Source organism: Balaenoptera borealis (genome assembly GCF_965194805.1).
Source record: "Balaenoptera borealis genome assembly, chromosome: 2".
In the NCBI taxonomy this organism is placed as follows: domain Eukaryota; kingdom Metazoa; phylum Chordata; class Mammalia; order Artiodactyla; family Balaenopteridae; genus Balaenoptera; species Balaenoptera borealis.
In genome coordinates this window covers 18,307,371-18,331,645 of record NC_138867.1, presented here as the reverse complement: position 1 = coordinate 18,331,645, position 24,275 = coordinate 18,307,371, and the positions used below count along the sequence as shown (strand labels likewise).

Genomic DNA, 24,275 nt, shown 5'->3' with positions numbered 1-24,275 from the left:
TTGATTTCTCCCTCATTTTCGAAGGAAAGTTTTGCTAGATATAAGATTCTTGGTTGACGGATTCTTTCCTTCAACACTTGAAGTACATTGAGCCATGCCATCTGGCCTCCGAGGCTCCTGATGAGAAATCTGCTCATGACCTTCCTGGCAAATCTTCTCTCAGCTTCATAGAACTTTCATAATGTACCTTATCGTGTCTTATGCAGCAGAACATTTTGTATAGTATCGTGAAGTCAGTTAAGTTGTAACATTATTTTGAGACCAGAATTTAAGGAAAAGGAAATGAATATTTCAAGTGTAGACATTATGAGGTCTTTAAAATTATTACAGATTTTCAAACTAGAAATAAAAAGGCCACTGGAAGTATCCTACAGATTTTAATTTATAACAAAGTGAATACCAATATCTAATAACACACGTAAAGAAAAATTTCTTTGGGATCCTTTTTCCTAAGTGTAAAGGGGCCTTGAACTCAAGAAGTGAGAAAACCCCTGTGGTTTACCCCCAGCTGTGATGCGTCCATTTCTTGCTCTGACCTCAGAGTGCACCACTGTGATGTACTTCACAGAGCCCTGTAAAAGGGGCAGCTGGGCCCAGGTTTTTGGTCCTTAGAGCCCAGGAAGCTGCTTTTGGTGACCTGACGGCCTTGGACCTACAGTTAGCTTGTTTTTTCCTTGTTTCTGCCATTTTGTTGATTTATTTTTCTCTTTTCTCTACTCTTTCTTATCTTTCTCATTTTTCTTTCTTCTTTGCCTTTTTCTCATTTTTCTCTCTTTATCATTTCTTTTAGTTTTAAATTTTTTCTTCTCAATTTTTTGGTGTTTCTTTTCCATTTCTTCTGCTTTCTTTTCTTCCTTTGTTCTTTTTCTCATTTGTATCTTAATTTTAGTTAGTATTGCTAGATTAGTACAGTTAGCATAGTCAGTACTGTTGGTATAGTTAGCATAGCTGGTGTAGTTAATACTTGATTAGCATAGTTAGTGTAGTTAGTGCTAGTTAGCACTGTTGGTACAGTTAGCGTAGTTAGCGCTGTTAGTAGAGACAGCACACTTAGCACTGTTAGTACAGTTAGCATTGTTAGTTAGCGTAGTTAGCGTTGCTAGGTAGTGCTGTCAGTCAGTGTAGTTAGCAGGTCACCATGATGCAGGGCCTCACAGCCAACCCTGCTGACAAGAAGGCTCATATTGATGGCTTTGAGATCCTCCGCACCATTGGTGAAGGCACCTTCGGTAAAGTGAAGTTGGCGCGGCACATTCTGACCGGGACACAGGTGGCTCTCAAGGTGATTAAGAAAAGGCGTCAGAGCGTCGCAAGTGTCCAGGCACTTTTCCGGGAAGTGTGCGGTATGAAGCTCCTGAATCACCCCAATACTGTAAAACTGCTGGGGGCGATTAACACAGAGGAGGCATTTATTCTGGTGATGGAGTACCTCAGTGGGGGGGACATGTACCACTATTTGAAGATCCATGGCCGTATGACAGAGGTGGAGGCCCGAGGCCCGTTCCAGCAGCTGCTCTCCGCCCTGCAGCACTGCCACCAGAGGGGCATCGTGCATCGGGACCTGAAGCCACTGAACCTCCTCTTTGATTCCAAGATGAATATCAAACTTACAGACTTTGGCCTCAGCAACAAGTGTGATGACTCTGGACAAATGGACACAATCTGCGGCACACCCCCTTACTGTGCCCCGGAAATCTTCCTGGGGCAGAGCTACAGCGGCCCTGCGGTGGACGTGTGGAGCCTGGGAGTAGTGCTCTACACCATGGTAACTGGGTGCCATCCCTTTGTGGGAAAAGACTACCAGGAGCTGCGGAAGCAAGTCCTACAAGGGAAATACCACATCCCACCTTATCTGTCTTTGGAGATAAGGGATCTATTACAAAAAATGATTGCCCTCAACCCCAGTGACAGAGGCACCTTACCTGACCTCATGAGTCATGCTTGGTTAAACATGGGCCAGAAGGAGCCACTCCAGCCACCCTGTGAAGAGGACCTGAAGGTGACAACGGTGACGACTCCGGGCTTGACTTGCGACCAGATCCAGGATGCTGGAACAGGCAGTGTGAGCGCCAAGAAACCCCAGGTAGGGGCCTCCATCGTAACTGTGAGGCCCTTCTGTCGCGGGGACCTCAGCGGCAGTGAACTTGAGCCTTCTCAAAGCCCTGTGGTGTCCCCCCTGAAAAGCAGGTGGCTCTACCAGGGAGAAAACGTGCAGCTGCAGGAAGACCAGCAGGCGGGGCAGAAGACCGGTGAGTCTGCCTGTCCCCCACCCAGCCTGGAGGCGAGGACTGCCACCCCCAGCCCAGCCCCCCAGTGTGGCACTGGGACATCCCCCTCTACCAGCAGCAGGATTGGAGCCCCAGAGGGAACCAGCTGCCCCCCGGGTGTGTCCAACACTGGAGGGTCCTCCCACACTGGGCAGCCTGAGAGTGTGTCCTCATCCACTCCCTCTGGCCACAGCCAGAAAAAGCAAGGGGTGGCTAGGAGAATCTGGAACTTTGTTTTGAAACATCTTTGTTGCAAGCTGCCCAGCAAGAGGCGTCATAATAAAGTGAGCCCATGTGAACCCCATGCATGACCGAGGCAGGAAGGTCAGGCCGCCGCGCTCCCTGGGGCCCGGTCCAGTGGAAGATGAGGGTGTTCTCTGCGCGGCCTTCAGAAGCATCGTATCCAAGACCCTGGCCAGCTCAGAGGATGGTCCGGAGCAGCCCGGGCGACCGAAAGCGAGGCCACCGTGGCTGCAGGTCTGCCCCTCAACCCCCACCTGGGTGAAACTTCAGAGACTGGACTGTCATTCCTGGGTCACGTCTCCCCTCCCCCACTCTTCTGTCTTCCGTGTTGGTGGGGGAGGGGGATAGTTCTTGTTCCAAGGACTCCTTGGTTCTTCCAATTCTAGTTAATAAACTTGATGCTCGGGCTTCCCTGGTGGCGCAGTGGTTGAGAATCTGCCCGCCAATGCAGGGGACACGGGTTCGAGCCCTGGTCTGGGAAGATCCCATGTGCCGCGGAGCAGCTGGGCCCGTGAGCCACAATTACTGAGCCTGTGCATCTGGAGCCTGTGCTCCGCAACAAGAGAGGCCGCGACAGTGAGAGGCCCGCGCACCGCGATGAAGAGTGGCCCCCGCTTGCCACAACTAGAGAAAGCCCTAGCACAGAAACTAAGACCCAACACAGCCATAAATAGATAAATAAATACTTTAAAAAAAAAACAAAAAAAACTTGATGCTCCAGAAAGATGTATCACACCCTGCTTTGCATCTGCTGTGATGTATAGTGCTCAAGGAGACACCTAGAAAGACAGAAGCTGAGAGATTGGAGTGTGGATGCACAAATAGAGTTACTAGGAATGGGAGAAGTACAATTTAAACTCAGTTACTGGGGCGCACACTTCCACTCCAGCACAATGCAGTGCTTTACATGTTTACATGGCCCCAAGGTATTATAGGACACATTCCCATTAGCTCTGTTGCTTCTGGGCCGTGCTCAGGAACTAGGTCAATACAGATGCTCCTGGGTGGGGATCCAGCGTCCACATTGCTCAGTTCCATCCTTTTCCATAAGCCCGAGCTCACCCCCAGCCTCCTCCCCACAAACAGGTGGAGGTCAGCTCATGACTCTCACAATCCTCAGGTTCTTCCAACCTGCTTTGATCCTTGGGGAAAACCAGCCAATTGTTGGCTTGTCTTTCCCAAAGTTATCATCCTCTTTATTTCTAATGTGGAACACCTACCTCTTTATTCAATTTCAGATTTTATAAAATACTGGAAAAGTCTTTGGCTTTAAGCTGCTTTTTTCTGCTTTCCTACAACAAATGTCCACTGAGAAAGAAAACAGAAAACCATTATCTAATTGAAATTGTAGGAGCAAATATATGTAGAAAAAATATATATACCTTAATACTGTCCCATTTGTATACGTATTTCTGATCAGTGCCATTTGTATAGCTTCACTATTAATTGTCAATTCCTTTGGGGTAACCTGGAGTCCCTACTGACATGCAAACATTCTCTGAGAAAACAGCACTGCTATTACCACTTAACTATGCTTTAAGGTAAATTAATTTGTCAGCTTTGTTGGTATGACCACTGACAGTCACTAGACTGCAGCTCGTTAAGATTGGTTATAAAATGTGTTTTGCTGGAGGGCGGGGGAGAGGAAGTTTCTGAGCCCAGTTGATATTCTCAGACTAATTCACAGTGTGGTCTTGGGGGCTGTTCCTGTCTCTGGAATAGAAGCGGCCAGAGAGTGAAGAATTACAAGAACATTTACTTCCTTCATTTCCTCTTTAGTTCTAAATATATCTCAATGTCCAAAAATAAAAGGCTATGTAATATATTTCCAGTTTTTCTTTATGAATAGGATCAGTAAATAATTAATAAAAGCAAATTAAAAGTGAACTTGTCACAAAGGGAACAATCCTTTGTCTGACATTAGTGAACAGCCTGGTTTTTAATATAAAATATTTTATAAAAGAAAATTATGCTGAGTTGCACTCAGGGTAATTAACTTTTCAGATGCAATAGCTTTAAACTATTTATGTTGCTTGAGAATAATTACTTGTAAGCAATTTGTTTCAATTTTATAAACTAGGGCCAGTTATTATAGGTATTACAGAAGCAGTAATTGCTATTCAGCAGGGTGACGCTTTGCTCTGTCCTCTCAGCGACTCCTGGTTGGAGATACGGGGGCACAGGACGGTAGGGAATTTGTAGCTGCTTTGCTTTTAACATCATTGTGTTAAGGCTGCAAGAGACTAGCTTATAAACTATGAGAGTCAGGCAAAGAGTTTGAACCTACACTATAAAATCCTGTAGTTCTACCCTCTTTACAATATCTGGCAAATCATTCATTTCACTAGGTTTATAGAGAGCCATTTAGGAAAATGAAATGGGTATCCTATGGGTAAAGATCTAATGTCTAGTGCAACCTAGGGCATTATAGTGCTACCTTCCAGCTCTTCTCTCCCAGTGTCTTATACTGGAGTTAGTGATGTGCACATATCTATTCATAGTTCCTCATTCCAATGAACTGTAAGGTCTTGAAATTGAAGGCATGACTTAGCAAAACTTTTTTCAAGGAGCAGGCACACAGAATATGAGTGCTGATTACATTTCATAATTAAATTCATTTTTTTTCTAATATAAACATTGAATTTCTCCTTAGCTTTCATACTAAGAAGACCTTGCAACTCACAAGATTTGACAAATAACTCACCTCTTTGATTACATGTTTATTTGCATATTACTTTTTACCTGATATGAGAAAGAACACAGCTAAATACAGTTGTACTGGGAGTTTTGTACACGTGTGGAGGGATGAGAGAGAAAGGGTGTCGCTAACAATGGATTCTGACAGCAAGAGGGAGGCAGGAGGTCCTTAAGGACAATCCCTATTATTAGTTAGTGGTGGAGCTGAGGGGGGTCTGTATTCCAGTGATGTTTGTTTTGGTTCTGTTTTTATCCTCATAATTGTGTATCTGAGCAGCAACCCCCTGATTGGTTTTGTATTGGTTATTAATTATTTACTAATTATTAATTATTAATACAACCTCTGTATATATTTTGTAAAATTTATCTATATTTTATAAAACATATTTTATGTTATTTATTAGATAAAACTTTTTGTAATCTTGTAAAAAACATTAGCAAGGGTTAAAATGATCATCCAATTTTTTTTCTCTATAGTAAATATAACAGGGACTTTTGGAAGAAAGAACCATTTTAATGTGTGTAATCTTCCTAAACTGTATATGTGGGAATCCATATGAAAATGCCAGGCTGGCCAAACCTACTAGATACATAAATACATACTCGTTAAAATGTTGAATGATGGTTCAAAATCATGGCTCAGTTTGGAACCATGACTAGAAAGAGCTAGGAGAATGGCAGTTAGATAAATACTTAGTATTTCTAAAGGGATGTGGGACACAGTACCTCTTAAACATGGCATGCCCAAGAGTCACATGAAAAGGAATTGTAGTAAAGGGGTTTTGACTTTTCAATTCTCATTCAAGATTATAAACCAACTCTGGAATCATATGTGAACCATACCTAATCCTTGCTTGTTGCTCAACCTATTGTGTCTAACTCTGAGAAGCAGATTTCAGAGGGACAAAGGGAAAGAAGTTTGCAACACTAGGCCTATGAATTAAGCCCTGCTTAGTTCTCCTCTTTGATTTTACTGTGTACTGATATAGTATACGTCAAAGCATTTTATATAATCTGCACACCAAAGAATTCACACTGAAATGTGGTTATGGCACTAAAACTATCTTGCCAAAAGCCATTCTCCACAGAAGAGGAGTGAATGTGTGTTCCCAAACTTAACTTAAAGTGATAACTTGATAAAATCCTTTGAATATCGGATGTGACTGGTGTGTAAACTAGATAGTGTCCTATTCAAAGATGCTTCAGGGTGTTTCCTGAAATAGATGTACTTATTTGGATTGGCTATATTTTCTGTCACTCCCTGTCTGAATTACAGGAAGCGCCTCATCATTAGGTGACCTGATTTGACCCCAGTTCCTCTCCCACAACTTCTCTATATGGTAGCCAGAATTGTCATTAACAAACAGAAGTTCAGTCTTTCTAAATTAGCTCCCATTTCACTCTGAATATAAACCAAACTCTTCAAAATGACTTAAAAGCCCCACATGATTACCCCTCCCTTAGTTCTCAGACATCTCACATCACTGAGATGCAGCGGGAGCTCCGGTTCACCTTCTGCTTCTCCGGTGACACTAGCTTCATAGCTTTCTCCAAACATACCAGACAAGTTCCACATTTAGGATTTTGCTCTGACTCTGAATGGGTCAATTTTCCCCAAATAGCTTCATGGGTGAAGTCCCTCACTTCTTCAAATTTTTGGCTCAACTATCACCAAAAGGAGGTCTACCCATACCAGCCTAAGTAAAAGTAGAATCCACCCCCAGGCCCCGCCTACAATTGAAAACCCTTTCCTTGTTCTTTCATTCCATAAGGCTCATGGCCTTTTAATGTAAAATATCATTTATGTGTCCATGTTTATCATTATCTGCTGCCCCATCGCTTCTAGAATATAAGCTCCACAAAGGCAGGCATCGTTGTTTGATTCACTAAAGTATCTTTGGAAAGTGAAATAAAACCTGGCTCATTGTGGGCCATCAATACATTTTTTTTTTTTAAGTTGAATTAAATGAAAAGGAGACAGGAACAAATCATGTTTTGGCCTACATGTAAATGATAGCATTAAATTGTCAATTGTCCTTGGAAACAATTGGAGAAAAGTTAGAAAATCTTTTTTTTCCCCCCTTTAAAAATCAGCAAATTGTATAGAATTGAGAATTTACCTTGGAGCAATTTAGAATCCATGTGTTGTTTGAATTTTGACTAAGCAATGTCTTTAAGTTCACCAAATTAATCAAGCAAACAAACCTGAGTCTAAATGCAGACTTCCTTACGAAGTACATATTAAATGATCTTACAAGTATAGGAGGGAACTGCTCCCAGGAGTGGGGTTGACCGGTGTCAGAAGCTAATAAAGGTTTGAATATTAAAATAAATAGAATTAAATTAAATTAAGCCTTAATGATCATGAACAATGAAGTAAGTTTCCAATGCTATATATCAGAAAGACCTTCCTAAGAAAAAATGTCATTTGATTAGTTTCAATAAGCTTTATTATGCTCAACAAATCAAGGGATGATCTACTTAATTTTTCATATTAAAAGTTTGTAATTTTCATCTAGTTTAATGTTCACAGGCTTTCAGAATTTTTGTTCACTTGATATTTTTTAATTAAATCCTTAGGTTGTGAAGTTTTTCCCTTAAAGTAAAATCTTCCTTGCATTTTACAAATAAAAGTTACCTGTTGCAATATTCAAATAACATATATTATGCCTCTGCTCCATCAGCATATTGACAGATTTGCTGCTGAGACATAATGGGTTGTTCTCTTGGTTAAGTCTTAAACTATACTGAGTATTACCTATGAAAAACTGCGAGTAGTGATTTGATAGAATGTCCTCACCTTCTTTTTCCTGTCCTTTATGTTTCATTATGAGGAATTGAAATATAACCCTAAGCAAGACCCCGTTGCAAAATCATTCCTTTCCCTTTTGAGTAATGATTTTCTGGTAGTGAAAATGTGAAATAATGAAAAGGTTAGAATATGCTTTAATTCATTCTTGCAAAGGTTATGATGACATCATTATTTGGGTCAAAATCAAATCATTGCTTCCATTCTTCATATGTTAGACAGATTAGTGTCAGATAAATACAGCATAGTATTTGTGTCAACACTTAAGGATAATATGTTATTGTAAACCTTTATTAATCTTAATGACTTTCAAATGTACCTCGTGCTTGAATATTTATTTCTTTAAATGTCAACTCACCTTTTAAGCTATTGCTCATGTAAAACAAAAAGCAATCTACCTAGACTCAGGAAATGTTTCTCATGCGGCTGTTTAAACATAGCAACCAGGATGTAAAGAGTTTGAAAATCAATTACATGCTTTCAGAATCTAATCAGCAACACTTGATTGGAAGTATCAACCCACAAGTACAGAAAAAGGAAATCGCTTCAATAAACGTCACTGATATTTCCTAGCATTTTGTACTTCGGTACCAACAGGAAGCTAAGAAATGTTGCTAGGATGTTAGCGTCAAATGTTTCAGCCTTCATGACCATTCATTTTAAATATATTTAATTCATTCAAACAAGTAAGGATTAGCATCATAGTAAACTGTCACCAGTCTATGAATAAGCAAGTACACCTATGTCTCTTACCCCCCTGGGACAATTACACCCTCTACATGGGTCTGTATTATTATCTCTGAAACTTTCCAGTTGCATTACTGTCACCCATGTGCTTGAAAATCCAGGTTTACTGTCAAACCATAATAATACAAAGAGACTCAATCTTTTGAACTGTAAAATATATTAAATCTAATAATAGGCATGAAGAAAAAAATCCACACCACATGTCAATTAAAACTTCCTAATTTGAACATATGTATGGTACATTTCTATTAAATTTTTGTTTGTTTTCTCAAAGGATTATTATGTTCTGTGTACTTAAATCTAAAATGTTGCTATCTCACAGTCTTAATAAATAATACTCTATGGCTCCTTATTCACTTTAAATGATTTTTAAATTTTAAAACAGATTAAATGTTTAATTTTATTTTTATTACTATTTTTTATCCTGGAGGGACACTTGAGAAACTGGTCAAGTCTCAGAAAATCTCTATGTTAAAAAAAAAATCTCTATAGAACACTATACCTAAGAATGATTAGTAATTGTAGATATCATAGCCTGCAAATAATTTTCAATGATCTTTTAATTAGACAACATTTTCCTCTAGGTCTGTTTATTTTGGCCAATGCATAAATTCTAGTTTTATATTTAGTTTTCTCTTGTCTTCCCACAAAGAACACCGACTCTAATGAAAATTATTAATGTAGGAATAGGAAATTGCAGCTTCTTCCTCCCTTTTTTCGTTAAAAAAGTTCTGCTCGATACTGTTTCTTTATCTAACTAGGCCTAAATATAACAAATCACTACTATACAATATTCTAGTGAGGTATGTTTTCTGGCATATAACGTGTAAAATATTAGGGCTTTTTGGCTTGATGTAGTTCAGTGATTTAAGTTGAATAAAGAAAAGGTGGATATATTTTCTGGAAAAATAAATATATAAAAAGCAGATACTAGAGGGGAGTTAACACCTAGAAACAGAGAAGACCACAGGGTAAAAGGTGAGTTTCTCGTTTGTTTTGCTTTTAGCCTGAGACTACTCCAGAGTTACATCTGACAGGGAGGCTAAAGCTTCAGTAGAAATCAGCCTCATTCTTGTGGAGAACTAGGAGACACAGTTCAGGGCAGTCATAGCTTCTGGAATCTGAAGGTGAAAATGGCAGAAAGTACAGAGTTAGGGAGGAGAAGCCCCAAACTCTGTGTATCAATTTTACCCAAACATCTGACTGACCCCTGAACCAGACAAGCATGGGACTGACTTCAAAAAAGCCAGCTACAGCTCAAAGAATAGAACGTAAATTTAGCTGCCTCCCATTTCAAAGCAACCATTCAAAGCAAATGGATTTCAAAGCAACCATTTTAACTACTCATCACAATATTCTTCTTCTTCTCTCAAAGTCAAATTTTGAGGCTGAGAAGATTCGGAGAAAGGAACCCTTCTTAATCATATACTTGTATTTAAAGGAAGGGGGAAAAAACTGCACAATTTTGTTGCTCAGATCTTCCAGTTGGCTTACAATAAGTCTTAAGACTTATTGATACTCACTCTATCTCTGATTCCCAAACAGCAGTAGGAGGATTTCAAGATTTCATTTTGCAGCATGATTTTTGTATTTAGTTTCTGTAAACTCCAAAAATCTTATGCTTGAAGAAAAAATATTTTCTCCAGGGTCTGGTGGAGACTTGTGCCACTGGATAATGTCATGACAAATGACTGTTAAGTGGACTAGTTTCTGTAACCCTTTTTCATCTTCAAAGCACTCAGCAAAATCTGCTTTATTTTAGTGTTATTAAAGGACTTCAGAAAACATTTCAGAAGAGCTGAAAATAACACCTGTCAAGCTGAATTGGGGGATGGGGATATCTGGATAGATTCTCTAGAGAGATGATCCTGAAGAAGTTGTCTGTGCTGGAGCCCTGGAATCCTCAGAGTTCACAGAGGTGACTCACCAGTCCTTCCTAGTGAAAGCTAACAGTTTATGCCTGACAGAGAACACTGTAGTAGCCTCTCTCACAAGGGCAACAGGTGACCACCTTTCCTCAAGAGATTCATTTCTTCTCCCGTGGGTCACAGGCTGGGAATTAACATTAAATTGCAACCTAATCCAACTGGAATGTGTTGATAAGAAAGAGCATATACACTTATAGAGGAGATATAAGAATTAGCTTATATTAGCAGGAGTTGAAGGAATGACCCAGGGATTGCACTTTGGGGGTACTTGCTGAGTAGGCCAGAATATAAGACTGCATAAGCAAGAATTCTCAGGACATGAGGATTTAACACTCAGGCAAGGGCCCCAGAAAATAGAGATATCTCCACACTCTAGAAGAATGAAGAAAGAAATGTCCCATGTTGAGCAACAGACATAGCTGAGTTGCCATGACAGAATAAAGAGGCTACAGGAGGAGAGAAAGCTGGATAGAATAAATTACGTGAGTCCAGAAAACCTACCAGAGGAGAGGTTTTCAGGAGGAGCCAGAATACATACCACTCGCCAGGGCCATCCAAACTGCATTGATGAGCGGCATCGGCAACACAACAGGTTAAGTGGTAGCGCTCTTCCGTAAGGCTGAGTTGATGACAAGGGAGGCAGTAACAAACTTGGAATTGTTCATCTATGGATCTCAAAATAACAGGAGTGACCTCCAATGTCAGAAAAGCAGCTAAGGTTCATGTGACCTAAAGGTGGTGGTAAAGATAGTGAGCATAGTGTTCCAAAGGGCAAAAGAGACAGGCAGCCAGCTTGGGTGCTGTTAACGTCTACAGCAAGAAAATGGCACGCATGGCGGAGCAGAAAGAGAACAGTAGTCACTCCGGTAAAAAGTCATAATTCTCTCCTCAGTTTCTGGAACTGTGTCTATTTGAAGATCCATAGCTCATTTATTGGTGAAGAGCCAGATAGCTAGAACAAAGGGTTTTTTGCAACAATGCAGTCAGTACATAGGACAAGGATTTCTTCAGTTCTTCCGCAAAGAGACCTATGGCCTTTTCCTTAGGTGACAGTAAATTAAGGAGAGAGCTACAGTTTGATTCTGAAGGCTGTCTGCTGGCAGAATTCCCTTAAGAGGCTAATTAGCTATGGCCCACCCATATTATAGAGGGTAATCTGTTTTACTCAAAGTTTACCGATTTAAATGTTAATCTCATCTAAAAAATACCCTCACAGAAACACCTAGAATAATATTTGACCAAATATCTGGTTGCCATGGCCTAACTAAATTGATACAGAAAAGTAACTATTCCTTTATGTAATATTTTTTCTGTCTTCATTTTCTCCTTCCTCTTCTCTCTGTTCTCTTCTTTCTCCTTCTCCTTCTTCTTAATATCTTTATGCCTTTGTTTGTGTAGAAAGGAGATTAAGAGGTAATAACCAAGAAAGATACATGCAAACACTAATCAACTGCATTCTTATGGTAACCTATAAAGATCAAACTGTGAGAAATCATGATTATTATAAAATAGTGTTATTAATCATGACACAGAGGTTTTGTGTGAAATGAATATTTTGATTTTATATTTTTCACCTGCTGATTCTTAATTTACTTCCCAATTAACTTACAAAGTTTTTCAGTTTTTGACGGCAACAATGATTTTTTTAAAAAAAGTGTTAACCATAGTTTTCCTGACAGCAATATGCAAGAAAAATGCTATGTTTGATAAGTCTGAAACTTACTTAAAAGATTGCAATCTTTACTTCTGTGTTCTCTGTTAAATGTCAGCTATGTTTGGCCATTTACTTAGAGCTAAAATGAGTAGTCAGTTAACCTGATAAGATACAATTCACAGTGCATTTTTCAAGATGATCTGAGGGAGAGTCAGGTGAGGTCCCCAAAGCAAGTTGTACATTCCATCCTGTTGTTTCATATACTGAGAACTGTTGTTTCGTGAAGAAAAATTCAATCTACGCTTTTTATTATTTATTTTTCTGTTATGTAAAGACATGCAATAATATTTAGAAAGGGCTAATTTCTACTTCATGCACTTTGGAAAAGAAGAAGTATGGAATGACAAAACCCTAAACTTTTAGCTAGTTGGCTTAACTTACTGATGGGAACATTTTGATACATTCATTTAACTAAGAAGTATTTTTTGTGTATACTATATCAGGTCAGGCACTGTGCTATACAATGAAATTATTATGGTAAATATAAGGTACATTGTGTGCTTCCTCTTAAAGCTTGTAGACTATGGAAAAGAGATAGAAATAAAAATGTCAAAACCATTATTATAGAATGGGAAGTACAGGGTGTTATTCCCTGGGCCCCTAATTAAGAGTCAGGGAGCTTGATTTATTCAAGTATAGTGGAATACTTAGAAGACAGGAAGAAGTATTCCTGTATCAATTGGTAGAGAAGTCACTAGTATTTTTGTGTCTAGGAGAAAATGCAAACTATCTTTTGGATTACCATTCTTTTTCAGACTTTTCCATGGCCTGGCCCCTTCTCAGTGATGCTGACTGAAAGGGATTAGGGATCTTTTTGCCCCAGAAAAAGTTACAACAGTGGTGGCAATAGCTAGAACAGATAGTGTTGCATCCTGTTGCAGATACTCCTTGAGAGGAGGGGATGATGTTATCACAGATTATGAACCTGGTATCTTCTCTTTGGACGAAAAACATGATTAGAACCTCTTTATAGATTGTCCAGAATGAAGTCCGCTCACATTAAAGGCTCCAAAGACCTCAGAGGGGAACTCACGAGGAAGCAAGAGGGCATCTTTATTTGAGATCCAGAAATATCTCCAGGACCTGTTGGTTTGTCTAGATTATTCCTCTGTGGTTATGTTTTGAGTCTTTGCAGCACCAGCCACCCAGGCACAGTGGCAGACCCTCAAAACAGAGACTGGATGTGACTGTGCATAAGAGTTCTAGCCTTGGACAATAAGCATGAGCCTTTGTGGGACCCTAGAGAATCTTTCCAGGAATATGACTCACTAGATGAATCATCAAAATAGAGACCAAGATTCACTAGAGTGTGCTAGACATTTTTTTTCCAGTTAAGGTTTATTGGAACTCTGTGGTCTAATTTACAATGCTCAAATCTTCCAGCAGTCAAGGAAAATCTTTGCAACTGATATTTTTGTAATTTGGAGCTTCCGGCAAAGGGAGGCAGCTTCCATCCAGACGTGCCCCTTGGGGTTTTGGACTCCCTGGGGTTTTAATGACCCTGACATAACTAGTAGGTACATTGCTTTTATTTTTTGTTTTGTTTCTGTTTTTTTGGTTGTTGTTTTGTTTTGAAGACAAGGTGTTAGAAACCACAAACATTTTTTTGTTTAATTTTTGTTGAAAGAGGGTAAGATTTAACTGGGTTGGAGATATACACTATCCATTGGGGTGGGAAAAATTACTTTAAAGTTTTTTAATATAATATATATATATATATATATATATATATGTATAGATATATAGAGACATATATACTACTGTATTTGAGGAAGATCTGATTATTGTTATAGTAACCTCTAAATACCTGATCAAGTATTTCAAAATGATTTGCTCAGTGGTCTGTTTAAAATTGTAATTTGAGTTTTTCTTTATAATGAAAATTCCCTGTAAATATTTCCTCTATGTCTGTATTTAGAAAGTGTTATTTTTGAAAATTAATTATACACGAGTAGACCTGTATGTTTATGTTACCTGAAAGATTGATTATAGTAGGTCTATTTATACATTAGACTAAGCATTGAGGGGATGAATATCCTTGTCTGAAGTTTCCAAATCACATCAAAGAAATAGAGCAAAAAATATATATGTAATTAACAATGATACAAAAATATTGGTCACTTTTTACATTTCATAAAGAATCATGGCTACAGATTTTTTTAAAGTATTATTACTATTTTTAATTTCAGGCAGTTTTTTTTTATTGGAGTATAGTTAATTTACAGTGTTGTGTGAGTTACAAGTGTAGCAGAGTAACATTTTTTTGGTAATACAGTTTATTACAAAATATTGAGTATCGTTCTTTGTACTATACATAGGTCCTTGTTGTTTATCTATTTTATATATAGTAGTATGTATATGTTACTCCCAACTTCATAATTTATTCCTCCCCCCCACATTTCCCCTTTGGTAACCATAAGTTTGTTTTCCCCTTTGGTAACCATAAGTTTGTTTTCTTTATCTGTGAGTTGGTTTCTGTTTGGTAAATAAGTTCATGTGTATCATTTTTTCTTTTTTTAAGTTCCACACTCTAGTGATATCATATGGTATTTGTCTTTCTCTGTCTGACTTAACTTTACTTAGTATGATTAACTCTAGTTCCATCCATGTTGCTGAAAATGGCATTATTTCATCTTTTTCATGTCTGAGTAGTGTTCCGTTTTATTTATTTATATATATATATATATATATATATATATATATATATATATATATATATATATATATATACCACATCTTCTTTGTCCATTCATCTGTCGATAGATATTCAGGCTGCTTCCATGTCCTGGCTATTGTAAATAGTGCTGCAGTGAACACTGGGGTGCATGCATCTTTTTGAATTATGGTTTTCTCCAGATATGTGCCCAGAAGTGGGATTGCTGGATCATATGGTAGTTCTATTTTTAGTTGTTTAAGGAACCTCCATACTGTTCTGCATAGTGGCTGTACCATTTTACATTCCCACCAACCGTGTAAGAGGGTTCCCTTTTCTCCACACCCTCTCCAGCATGTATTGTTTGTAGACCTTTTGATTATGGCCATTCTCACTGGTGCGAGGTGGTTCCTCATTGTAGTTTTGATTTACCTTTCTCTAATAATTAGCGATTTGAGCATCCTTTCATGTGCCTGTTGGCCATCTCTATGTCTTCTTGGGAGAAATGTCTATTTAGATCTTCTGCAATTTTTTTCATTGAGTTTTTCTTTTTATATTGAGCTGTGTGAGCTGTTTGTATATTTTAGAGTTTAATCCCTCATGGGTTCCATCGTTTGCAAATATTTTTTCCCATTCTGTAGGCTCTTTTCGTTTTGTTTATGGTTTCCTTTGCTGTGCAAAAGATTTTCAGTTTAACTAAGTCCCATTTGTTAATTTTTGTTTCCATTTTCATTGCTCTAGGAGGTGGTTCCAAAAAGATTTTGCTACAATTTATGTCAAAGTGTCTTCTGCCTATGTTTTCCTCTAGGAGTTTTATAGTATCCATTCTTACATTTAGGTCTTTAACTCATTTTAAGATTATTTTTGCGTATGATGTTAAAGAATGTTCAATTTCATTCTTTTACATGTAGCTGTCCAGTTTTCCCAGCACCACGTATTGAAGAGGCTGTCTTTTCTCTACTGCATATTCTTGCCTTTGTTGTCATAGATTAATTGACCATAGGTGGTTGGGTCTACTTCGGGGCTCTCTTTCCTGTTCCATTGATCTATATTTCTGTTTTGTGCCAGTACTATGTTGTTTTCATGACTGTAACTTTGTAGTATGGTCTGAAGTCAGGAAGTCTGTTACCTCCAGCTCGGTTTTTCTTTCTTAAAGTTGGTGTGGCTAATAGGGGTCTTTGTGTTTTCATACAAATTAAAAATTTTTTTGTTCTAGTTCTGTGAAAAATGCCATTGGTCATTTGATAGGGATTGCGTCGAATCTGTGGATTGTCTTGGGTTATATGATCATTTTAACAATATTGATTCTTCCAGTCCAAGAACATGGTATATCATTCCAACTGTTTGTGTCATGTTTAATTTCTTTAATCAGCATCTTATGGTGTTCAGAGTACAGTTCTTTTGTCTCCTTAGGTAAGTTTGTTCTTAGGTATTTTATTTCTTTTGATGTGATGGTAAATAGGATTGTTTCCTTAATTTTTCTTTCTGATCTTTTGTTGGCTTTAAGTGGGCTTTAAGGCTTCAGTTCCCCCCTATACTCCTGGTCTAACCACACACCTGGGGGGGCCTTCAGGCAGATTTTTTTAAAGCTATTTGAATGTATGTTCAAGGGCAGCAACAAATCTCTCATCCTTGGATTTAATACATCTTTTTATTGCATTATAGATGAATTTACTTTATAAGATAGTTACTTACCTTTGCTGTGATAGGTTCACCAGTTCTTTTATAATAAGTTTGGTTCAGCTCAGCATCTAAATTCTACAAAATTAGTCTTGCTCATTTCCATTTAGATGAGCGCCTGATTAAAGTACAATGGCACTCTGACTTCTTAATATAAACCTTTACATTTTTTTATAGGAAAGTTTTACACAGTTTAACACAATAAAATTTGATGCCATTCAAGCACTATATATTTGTCTTAGTTCATGTTTTCATTATGATGTGCTTGAGTTCTAAGGTTTGTGTAAGTGTATAAAGATTTCTAGTAACATTTTCCCCAGAATAGTATTTTAATTTTTATCAGGAACTTGAACATTAATAGTTAGTATATGAGGAGAAACATGTGAAGAATAAAGAGGTGAATAAAGATGAAAAATTAAAAATTGAGGATAATAATGAGGATGTGAACTAAAACCCTGGCTGCATTGTCTTCTATGAATAATTTTCCAGACTTTACTGAGTATATCCATGTTTTCTCATTCTTCTCAAACATTGGAAGGGCTTTCTTTCTTTTAAATCTCTCAGTAATTATTCTTGTTATCCTCTACTAGTGACTTATGAAAGAAGTTTCTCCTGCCGTTACTTGATTTTCTCTGTTTCATTAATCTCTTCCTGTGTATTGGATCATCACATCAACATTCAAATATGCTCTAGAATCTCTTACCTCAAATAGAAAAAAAAAAAAAAAAGACAGTAAAAATATTAGTTAGATCTCTGAAATAAATGTCTGGTCCAGAAAATAACTTAATGATATGAATTCTGGCACAGACATCACCTTCTTAAGTCCAGAGAAATGTCTTTCTTTGATTTTTTCCTCCTCTAACACATTACTGTGCATTGTCTTATTGGAACAAGCTACTAAATCTCTCCAACCCTTCAACGTGTCATTGAATTCATATTCTGCAACTTCCTGTCCCAATAATGTTAATCTCACCATTTCTTTTATCCCTTGTTTGATTATATAGAAAGTAAAGATAATATCTGTAGCAGACATAAGTGGTTGCCTACCTCACTTTCAATCTCCCTACTTGGTTATTTTGTTCATGTTTTTAATTCTCTCCCATAGGACTCACTGTTAAATCCTGCGTACTCTAAGCTGATCATTAAAATCTTTTTCTCTTTGCCAGTGATAGATCTAGGGATGATTATGAAACTTTGATCCTACCCTAAAGATAAAAAATATATTTTAATCATGGTTAAATTTGTATTCATCTTCATTTACATTTGGAGAAGTCTGCTGGAAAGAGTCTGGGGAAAGTTTCCCCTTTAAAAAAGAAAACTCACACAAGAAGAGTTACCCACATTTTCTACTACACGTTCTCATGTTTACACACAGAGTCATAACCATTTTACTCTCATGAAGGGAGGAAGGCTGAGAACAAAGGTGCTGAGGAGGGCAGGTCAGAAAATAACGCAAAAAGCTGGGTTCTTGATGACATCATTCAGCCACTGAATTAAACAACCCTGGGGGTGCCTGACCTTTAGAGTCTTTGCTATATGAGGTAATAAATTTTTCTTACTGAATTGGGATTTTCTATTTTTTTCAGGCAAAAGAATCTTATATAGTGTAGTACTTACCCACAAGTCTGGTGAGATGATTTAATAAGTTAATTCACATATACCACATAGCAGAGAGCTTGGGACATAAAATACTTAAAAATGGAAATTATTACAATTGAATTTTCCCCTCTTCCTCTCCTTCTTCTCCTTCTTCTTCTCATAGTATTAGTATTAGTAATAATTAGTACTGTTTTATTTTACGATTTCATGCGGTCTAAGTAAATTTAATTTCCCCAATAGCAGTACCATGCATCTTTATGAAAGAAAACAAGAAACAATATCCAGCAATTAGATAAACACATAACATTTTCTGTAGTTTAAGAATCATCTTTTGGCTTACAAGATTTTCAGATGTAGGGGATTTTAAATGCCTACTCCGTTCTTCATTACCTGCTGAGTTATCCATGACCTAAATATATGCCTCATCCTTATATTTTTATCGTTAGACTCATATGCCTCCTTCAGGGGTGATGCATTCTACTCAATAATGACAGATAATGATATAAAATTTAAGCAAATAGTAATGTTATAAATGGACCTTAATCATTTCAAATCTTATGTTTCTCACTCAGAAAGGACCAAGCTTTCCAAAATAGTAGTGGACCAGATGGAAGAAATGTAATATTCAAAGGCAAATCTATATATGTTACTTCAGATATATCAAGTAAAGGTAAAAATGGATATTTGTTTCTAAAGAGAGATAAAAGACCTTGCTAATTTTCATTAAGTACTTAGTCTTAATGAATTTCACTTAAATCCTAAGTAATTTTTAAATAGATCTTTATTGGAGTATACTTGCTTCACAATACTGTGTTAGTTTCTGCTGTACAACAAAGTGAATCAGCCATATGCATACATATATCCCCATATCCCTCTTGAGCCTCCCTCCCATCCTCCCTATCCCACCCCTCTAGGTCATCGCAAAGCACCGAGCTGATCTCCCTGTGCTGTGCTGCTTCTTCCCGCTAGCTAACTGTTTTACATTTGGTAATGTATGTATGTCAATGCTACTCTCAGTTCGCCCCAGCTTTCCCTTCCCACCCAATATCCTCAAGTCCATTCTCTATGTCTACATCTTTATTCCTGCCCTGCCACTAGGTTCATCAGTACCATTTTTTTTTTTTTTAGATTGCATATATGGAATCTATTCCATATATATGCGTTAGCATACGTATTTGTTTTTCTTTTTCTGACTTACTTCACTCTGTATGACAGACTCTAGGTCCATCCACCTCACTACAAATAACTCAGTTTCGTTTCTTTTTATGACTGAGTAATATTCCATTGTATATAGGTGCCACATCTTCTTTATCCATCTAGGTTAGTTCTATGTCCTGGTTATTGTAAATAGTGCTGCAGTGAACACTGTGGTACATGTCTCTTTTTTGAATTATGCTTTTCTCAGGGTATATGCCCAGTAGTGGGATTGCTGGGTCATATGGTAGTTGTAGTTTTAGTTTTTTAAGGAACCTCCACACTGTTCTCCATAGTTGTATCAACGTACATTCCCACCAACAGTGCAGGAGGGTTCCCTTTTCACCACACCCTTTCCAGCATTTATTGTTTCTAGATTTTTTGATAATGGCCATTCTGACCGGTGTGAGGTATCACCTCACTGTAGTTTTGACTTGCATTTCTCTAATAATTAGTGATGTTGAGCATCTTTTTGTGTGCCTCTTGGCCATCTGTATGTCTTCTGGGACCTAATTAAACTTAAAAGCTTTTGCACAGCAAAGGAAACCATAAATAAGATGAAAAGACAACCCTCAGAATGGGAGAAAATATTTGCCAGTGAAACAATAGATAAAGGATCAATCTCCTAAATATACAAACAGCTCGTGCAGCTCAATATCAAAAAAAACAAACAATCCAATTAAAAAATGGGCGGAAGACGTAAATAGACATTTCACCAAAGACATAAGTAATTTTTTGATTGACTTGAATGCCAGCTTTATATTCAGAGTGGTCAAGTTCAAATAATTTTTGGGAGAACTGAGCACACATGCAACAAAATGTGAGGACATTAATCGAAATTTAAGGACTATAAACTTTCCAAATAACTCTAACATAAAATCAGTGAAAAAATTTAAGCAATATATAATAGTGACATAACTGTTGCTTCAGTCTTCTTGTAAATTAAATATAAATAACACCGATAAGTAAATTTTCTTATATGGGTTTAATAAAAAATGGTTCTTGAAAATTAAAAAAGAGAAAAATTAAGTACATAATTACATTGGAGTCAAAGTACATTTTATTGTTGTTGTTGTGATAACAGTTGCTAATTTTCAACAATACAGGACTTGTTGCCTAACTATAATTTTCTTTGTTCCAAATAGATTTTTCAAAGCAAAAATATGACATAAATTTTGCCCATAAGATGATTAGACAAAACTGGCATTGGGATGGAAAATCATGTGTTTCAAGACCCTTCACACCAAGAGATATTTAGGCATTATTACTTAGATTAATTGAGCTTTTATTAAAGCTAATTTTCTAGTATTCACACTTCAAAATACAGATGGAAATAAAATATATAGTTCTCAATTTGGCAGGAGTGTACTATACAATTTATAATAAAGTTGATTTATATTAATTGCTAGAAAATTTATGGGCAACAGATTTATTTTAATGGAGTCATTTATTGTCCTAATTTGTTTTATTGATATTAGGATCCGGACATCTTGCTGTTTTAAAAGGATACTCAAGCACAGGGAGATCAGCTCCGTGCTTTGTGACCACCTAGAGGGGTGGGATAGGGACGGGGGAAGGGAGAGGCAAGAGGGAGGGCATCTGGGGCTATATGTATATGTATAGCTGATTCACTTTGATATACAGCAGAAACTAACACAACACTGTAAAGGAATTATACTCCAATAAAGATGTTAAAAAAAAAAAAGTTAACAAACAGCAAATTAAAAATGGATGATTTTTTAATCCATTTACAATCAATTAAATAGTACATTTTGTTTTCTTTTCTTTTTTCTCCTTATGATTGTTGTTTTTCATTGTCGCCCCTATGTCCTTATGCTAATAAATAAAGTTGGTTTCTGCTAAATACAGTATTGAAAATCAAGAAGGAAATACACTATTCTCTTATTCTCCTTTAATTTGAAAATATGTGTATTGGCACCACTATATTGCTTTCAGTTAACGTTAATTTGTGTGTACTTTACATTTTTTTATCAGTCTTGCTAAGGGTTTCTCTTAGTTTCCTGTTGCTGCTGTAACAAATTAACACAATCTTAGTGACTTAAAACACCACAAATTTATTATTTTACAGTTCTGGAGATCACAGTTCAAAATAGGTCCAACTAAGCTACAGTTAAAATGTTTACAGGACCCCATTCCTTCTGCACATTCTGGGAATCCATTTTCTTGCCTTTCTCAGCTTCTAGAGGCTCTCCCCAATCCTCAGCTACTGGCCCCCTTCCATACTTACAGCCTGAAATGAAATCATTCTCACTTTGCTTCCACTGTCACATCTCCTTTTCTGACTCCGACACTTCTGCTTCCCTCGTCTACTCTTTTTCAAAATAAGGACCTTTGTGATTACACTGGCTCACCAGGGTAATTCAGGAAACGCTATGGAGATCCTAACTTAACTGCATCTGCAATGTCTCTTTGCCATGTAAGGGAACATATTCCCAGGTTCTGGGAAATAACACTTTTACAACTTGGGAGGGGGTATTATTCTACTACTACAGAGTTTATCAATTTTATTAAACTTTCAAAGATTAAAGCTTATGGCTTTGTTATTTTTCTCTATTTTATATCTTTGATCTTTGTTCTCATCATTCTACTTTTTATCCTTCTTCTTCCTCTGGGTTTTAAATTTTCCTTTTTCCTTTTTAGAATCTTGAGATGGAGGCTTAGCTTATTGATTTTTTAAACTTTCATATTTAAATGATAAAGTATATCCAAAGACTGTTTTGCCTCAATCATATAAGTTTTGATAAGGGAAATTTCTATTTCCATACTGTCAATAATATATTTTAAATTCCCATTGCATTTTTTTAAAGAAGTGTTAATTTAGACACGTACTGCTAATTCTCAAACACATAAGATTATCTCATTATTCTTCGCGAAAACATTTATTCATTTATGTATGTTCACAGAACATATGATCCTTTGTGACTTATTGAGACTTGTTTTATAGCCCCAAAGACTATGTATTTTAGCTGCCAGATGTAGTATTCTATAAATTTCTGTTAGGTAAGTTAGATAATAATATAGTTTAAAACTTTTATATCTAGAACAGATATAGCAGAGGAGAAAGGGTTGAGAGGTGGGCAAAATGGGTAAAAGGGATCGACTCTGTGGTGATGGATGATAACTACACTTTTGATGATGATCCCGTTGTGTATTGAATTACAGTGTTGCACACCGGAAACTTTTATAATGGTATACATCAATTTTACTTCAATAAAAAATAAAGCTTTTATAGCATTACTGATTTTTTTGTTTTTAATTATGAGAAAATCCTATTTGAAATAGCTGTGGTTCATTGTATATTTTTCTGTAGCTCCTGTTAATTCTGTCAATGTTTTAAATGTATGTTGCTTTGTGTTATTACTGGTTATTTTCTAAATTCAGCTTTTTAATCTTTCACTTTTCAAAGTGACTTAAATTATGCCCATTAGCCATTATTGTAAGTAAAATACCATGTATTGTTGTTTTGTCCTTTGTACTTTAGTTGTCACTCATTCTCCTTCTATTATGTGTTATGTATCCGCAGTGTAGTTTTTTCTTTAAAGAGTTAGTAACTATTTAATATATTTTATAAATATTATTTTATAGTTAAATTCACAATTTCCCTTTCCGGTGATCTTCATTTCTTCCTGCAGATACGTACATCAGTAAATTTGTGCTCATTTTTGTTTGTTTGTTTTGGTTTGGTTTGGTTTTCTTTGTCTTATCTGAAGCGCTATCAACAGTATTCCTTGCAGTCTGGTTCAGCTAGCAACAAATTCTGCCTGTTCTTGTTTATTTGAAAATTTCATTATTTAACCTTAATTTTGGGACAAAATTATTAGTAGATATAAAATTTGGGGGTTACACATTTTTCCTATAATTTCATTAAATATATGATTTTATTATCTCTGGCTTCACTTGTTTCTGATGATGTTAGCTCTCATTCTTCTTATTGTTGTGCCAGAATATAATGTATCTTTTTATTTTCTGGTTAAATATTATTTTCATTTATGATGTTTGACTATGATGTGACTTTCTTTGAATGTATTCTATTTGTGTCTTGCAGAATTTTTTAAAAATAAGTTTTTGTTTTTAGAAAAGATTTTAGATTTATAGAAAAATTGAAAGGGTAATACAGAGAGTTCCCATATACCCAGCCCCGAGTTACATTCTGCACCCATCCTGGATTCCCCTGACCTCTTAAATGATTTTTTTAAATTTGTTTATATTAATATTTACTATTTGAGCTGTAAAGCTCTATGGAATTTTACAAATGCTTAGTGTCATGTATCTGCAATGAAAGTATACAGCATTGTTTTGAAACGCTGAACATATTCCCTGTGTTTCATCATCATTTCTAGCCCTTCTTTAATCTACTGGCCATTCCTGATTTACCATGCCTATAGGTTCTGTCATTTCCAGATGTCATATAAGTGGAATAATTCAGTATGTAGACTTTTGCTACTGGCTTCTTTCATTTTACCCTATACATTTAATATTCATCCATATCCTTTCATGGCATTTTAGTTCATTTATTTTTCTTCATTGAATAATATTGCACTGTTTGAATGTACCACATTTTGTTTATCCATTCATCTATTTCTCTCTTGATTGTCTTTGTCCCTTGTGAAATACCAGTTGACTGCATTTCTGTGCATCTCCTTCTGGGCTGTTTATATGGTTTAATTGATCTATGTGTCTATTCTTGAGCCAATATCATGCTCTCTTGATTACTGTAGCTTTA

The 24,275-nt window shown here is 36.7% G+C and overlaps 1 long non-coding RNA gene across 3 annotated transcripts in view; it reads left to right on the top strand.

The window, feature by feature from the left end:
• Window positions 1-24,275, top strand: part of LOC309623718 — a 929,788-nt gene that overhangs the window by 663,905 nt on the left and 241,608 nt on the right. The window lies entirely within an intron of this gene.